Below are 5,616 nucleotides of genomic sequence, written 5' to 3' on the forward strand. Positions count from 1 at the left end.
CCAGCACTTACAGCTTAACCTTTTAAAAGGCCTTTTTCATTAAGGGTTCTGTGGTTTGTGTTACAAAGTGATGTTTCCTGGCTGGTAGTTCTCTCTCAGCCTTGGTGTGGATTTCCCTGCTTCTGCAGTTAAGCAGAGCTCAGACTTCATCTGAAAGGGGAAGAGACAGAAGCCAAATACGGCATCTGCAGGTGAGTTCTGGGGTAGCAGAGGCAACTCAGTTTAGCTTGTCCTGTTTTAATTCTTGTCTCTTAGTTCCACTTCATTCTATCTCCTGTATGAAAGAAAGGAAATGGGAGGAAACAAATGTGCTCTGCAGTTCTCCACTAGTACAGTAGGTACTGTCACATGGATTTGCTTTCTGGTAGCTTAACTTTGCATTGTAGATAACCTGTCACTGGAAGAGCTGCTCATCCATGGCAGGAGGTCTGGTCTCTTCTGCTTCTCAGAATACTGTTTTTGAGAACCATAACCATCCCTTTCATTGTTTGATTTCAGAAGCTTCCATGAAGTGTTGTGCCTCTGTTCACAGCAACTTACAAGCTATGAAGAAGTGTAAGCAATGAAAAAACAAAGTAGGAAAGCTCCATTAACCATTCTGTCCAGTAACACAATGGTTTGGGTGTTAGACAGGTTTCACACATGTCTTTCTGTTCATGGCACGTCTAATGAAAGGAACTGGACATTCTTCCTTTGCTGACGTCTCTGGTTACTTGGGTTTGGGGTGTTGGTTTGTTTAAGAGATGAAGAACTGCTCAGTACCTCATTTTTCACTGAAGCTATAAAAAGAGTCCAAGCTTCGTCTTAACAGCTCATGTGGCATCAAGTAGGACCTTCCTTGATTGCCAAACCTGACCACACAAATCAAGCTAGCAGCAATGTAAATCCCAGCTTACACGCACATACCCATTTATCAATGACACAATTATTCATTTCATAGTTTCATACATTCTTTATACATTCTTTGTCCATACAAGCATGGACAAAGGAATAACTCAAAAAATATTCTGTCATATGCAGGAAAGAAGATGCCTGAGGAGACACACAAAAGTAAGGTTTCCAAAACTGCTAGTATATTCATCAGGTCCAGACCAAACAGATCATTTTAAGTTTTCATCTTTTTCGATGAACTGATTAGTGAAATGCTGGAGGAGACAATCATCAGCATGTCTACATGCCGCTTAGCATGGGATTTTTCTTCAGTTAAGACACACGTTCCCAATACGGTTTTCTTAAAAGAGTAAATTAGCAATCACTTCTTCACTGGGGGGCAGTGGTATCCCTGCAAAGAATGCTCTTGCGTGACAAGAGTGTTACAGCATCATGCCCATCATTAAACACAACTTTGTACCCTAGGGTAGTCATGGGCAACAAAGCCTTGCTGAAGCTTTAGGTGTCACCTACTTCTTTGTAGAGGATGTACCTCATGCTCAACCAGCAACTGAGGTAAATTCACAGGAGTTTTCTCAGTATCTTTTATAATGGTAAATTTGCCTCCTTGGCAAAACACACCAGCAGTGGAGGTTCACACCAATGAAGAACTGTGACGACCTCAGTACCAGCCAGCAAACAAACAATGCCTGTTAATGTTTGCTCATATTCCACTTTCCTACAACATTGCTGGCTACAGGAGTCCCACGTAACCAGTGCAACTAGACACTCTTTTGTTAAAGGAAGCTGACATGCCACCGAGTCCAGTACTCTCGCTGGCATAGATCTTGGCTGTATCCAATAAAATCCAAGTGACTCATTCAAGACTGTTTTAAACAAAAAATGTTACATAAAATTTAGAAGGCTAAATCTCATGAAAATTAAGTGTAATTTTCCATTCCTCCTTCTGATATATTAAATATGGCAACAAAATACTGAACCTTCCTTACAAAAAATAAATTAAAAAAGTCACTCCTAGGTTTAAGTTTCATTTCTGTGTTGGTGAAACAGGAGAAGAGGAACTTAAGATCACTTTGCAGCCTCTGCTTTTTGTTATAACAGTTGACTAAAGGAAAAAAAAACAACTATGCTATGTGAAAGCATATCTTCTTTTCCCGTTTGTCTGTGCAAATTATTCTGGAGAAACAAAGATGTTACTGGTCAGATCATCCACAGAGAGTTTCTCAAAGAGAAATGCTTCTTTGCTTGTGGGAATCGCCGGGAGACGAGCTCATCAGATGATGACCAACAAGTCTCGTTTATTGCTAAGCAGATGGATACTTATATACCTTGCTTGCATGTTTATAGTTTGGTTACAGAGAGATCATTGGCTTACAGCTTTTACATGTTACAAGATCATTGGTTTGTAGCTTCTACATTTTTTGCAGCTACACCGTGCACCCCCCCACCATCCTCCTTCTCATGCACTTATCACTTAGTGGCCTTGGCTGTGATTGGTCATAGTATGTTGCTGTTTGCCGGTGTCCTTCATTTCCTCATTATCTGGCGTGAGAGGTTTGCACCATGTTCTACACAGATGTCTTGTTTCAGCTCGTTGATGGGAGCGTGACCTTTGACCTTTTTTCAACAAGCTAATCCTCCACATTTGCTCACCTTCACAGTAATCAGAACTCAAGCAGAGACAACACTGATTTTTTTCCCCCTTACTGTCATGACCTTACAGACAACTAGGCAACTTGCTGGATGATGTCTGTTAATATTTATATCCTAACTTTAAGCCTCTCCTTTATTCTACTATACTCAGGTTCACCAAATTTCATATCATAACAGCATATTGAGCACATAAGTCATAGCAAGCAGCAGTGTTAAAAAGCAGGTGCACTGGTTGAAGCAAGATCTTCCTTCTCTTATATGACATGTGAACAATCTGCATTCTTCAAAGAAAAATAAAGCCCAGTTGTCAGAAGGATCTGTCAATCCAAGATAGGAAAATAGAGACAGTTTAATATAGAAACAGTTAAACACAGGTAAGAGGCAAGAAAGAAGTAACTGTACCCAGGGGAGTATGCAGACCACACTAAAGTTATGTCTCTGCTTACCAGCTTGCATTTTGAGATACACATGTGCCAGCTGAACAGCTACAGAGCTGATCATGAAACTGAATTTCTGTTTCCATGTTGTTTGTCATGTCAAATATCATTCAAAACTTCTGGCATCATTGTGACAATTCGCAGCAACTCCTTACTGTGTGATGCTGAACTACATTGTACATACAGCAACACATACAGCAGTAAAGCATCATGGCTACTTATCTGGCAGCCATGATGCTTTAAGACTATTTCACTTCTCATAACATTAAAATGCCAACGATTTTCTTTTCCTGTTGTTTCAATCAGATCATGCTCACTTTGCTACTGAATCAGGAATCAGTAAGCTGCAAGGCTCTTCAGTGCAACTTCTTCCTTGTTTTCACACTCTTAAAAGTCTTCTTCCCCAATTCTTCTCAAAGAGACTTAAACACTTTTGTCCAGCATCCAAAGTGGCCCGAAGCAAATGGCTTTGCTTGCACCAAGATCTTCAGTATTTAGGAAGGGACTAGCTTATTTAAATTGTGACCACCTAAATGACTAATTAAATATGACTTCCTGGTATACGTGAACAATTTACTGCTTTCTGATGTTGTTATGTCTGGTCTCAAATACCTCAGAATAAGACTGCCACCTGGATCTAGGCTTGCTATGCTCATTTTAGCTGCAACCACAATAAAATATGCAGGTTTTGCATTTATCTTTGCAAAGTAGGCTTTATTACATGGGGCAGTAGAAACACAGTTAACACAGCAGAATTCTAATGTTTGAATATAGCCTTTAAAGAAACCCAAAGGAAACTCATAAACCACAGTATTTATTTTAGGTAATCTTGTTCAAAAGAAAAATAATGAGCAGTGTCATGTGAACTGGTGAAAAGCAGAACAACTTAAAGGACCAGGGCACTGGTTTCGTTACCTTTTTCTTCCCCAATACCAGATGTCTCACTGACATGTAACTGAAATGTCAGTATTACAAATCCCCTAATTTTTGAAAGACAACTTACAGCCTCTTACATGCTCTGTGATGCCAAGCTTCTGTTCCCAATACCCTTCTCATTTTTTTTCTTCCTTTACCCCACAAGTAAGGGATTTTCTTGCAGTAAAAAGCTTAACATTTTTTGTTAATCTTTTAATAACAGAACTGTGTAAAGTTGAGCACACTCAGGACAGCAAAAACTTATACCATTGGTCACGGTTCTAAGAGACAGGCCTTAAAAAAAAAGGCTGATCAGGTTTTTAAATTAAAACAGAGTGTGTCATACAAGGGGATTATCTGAGTAGTTGAAACAAGAACACAAGAAGAGACGTATTGATCCTAAAACTCTACAAATCAACAAACTATGGACTCACTGCCTATAATGAATGGAGAACACTTACTGCCTTCCACAGATAAGGAAACAGAAATTCCACAACTGGTTCTTGACAACTGCCTTTATTTACTGAAAATACCCAAGCCTGTCACCTTGCTAAACTCCAGAGTTTTGTGTTTGTGCCACTGAGATGGCAGATTTACAGTGTAGGACAACATGAGCTATTTTAACTACAACCAAAACAAACAAACAAACAAAAAAAGCATTTATCTCACAAGTCAAGATTTTAATAATTTGCTTCTTAACTTATTGTCTGGACAATAGCTATAGGTATTTCTGTGGAATAGAGTTTTATGTCCAAGGACAAGCTGAACTACTGGACTACGTTATTTTTAGACCAGACTTTTATATGCTTGTTATTATCAGAATTACTAAAGTAAACACAAACTATTTTAAGTGGACTATTAGTATTAAAGGCATGTTTTAACCTACACCAGTACAGGATGATCCAAGGATATCTACTAAGTGTATTTACTGACATACAATCCGATAAACATACAAACAAGCCAAGGCCAACACAGCTCATCTGCCTATACTCAAACCAGTGTTACTGGACCTTATTTTGAGTGCAGAGGACCACACCTGGGTTTAGAGGAGTGCATGTAAGTATGCATCAGGTAAACCTCTTATCCAATACCATTATATTTACACATTTTAACATGAAGAAATGGCAAACATAGTACCAATTTGCTAAGCTTAGCTCCACGAAAGGTAGGAATTTCGTAAGACTGTTAAAATTAACCACAGATAGGTGTTAACACACCTACGTGCCTCCTCACAGCACCTGACGGGAAACAGAGAGAAAGCTAGCATTCACTTTGTAGCTTAACTTTATTCGACTAAAAGCAAGCACATCCACCTCGCGCGAGGGCTGCCGACCACACCGGGGACAGCCCAGTGTTCTCCACGGGTGCGAACTTCCCGAAACCGGACCGAAGAGGAGGCTCGGCGGGAAGGCCGTGGCCCGCCGCCGCCGCACAACAGCCCTCCTGCAGCCTAGCTGTTAACAGCGGGCTCCCACCTCAGCGGCTCCAGCGCTCCGCAGCCCGGCACCCCTCCCGGTGCAGCCCAGAGCGCATGCGCGAGAGGAGATGGTGTGGGCCGCTTGCGTGCCGTGCGCCAGCGGGAGGCGGTGCTGCCGCCATTCCGTGCCGTATGGTGTGCGGTGTGTGACGTGGGGCAGGCGGGCGTGAGCGGTGGTCCGTGCTCCGGCTGCAGGGGCCCCGGGCCCTCGATCCCGGCCGCGCAGAGCTGCAGGGCCCGCGC

The sequence above is a fragment of the Lathamus discolor genome, chromosome Z, assembly GCF_037157495.1.
Source record: "Lathamus discolor isolate bLatDis1 chromosome Z, bLatDis1.hap1, whole genome shotgun sequence".
In the NCBI taxonomy this organism is placed as follows: domain Eukaryota; kingdom Metazoa; phylum Chordata; class Aves; order Psittaciformes; family Psittacidae; genus Lathamus; species Lathamus discolor.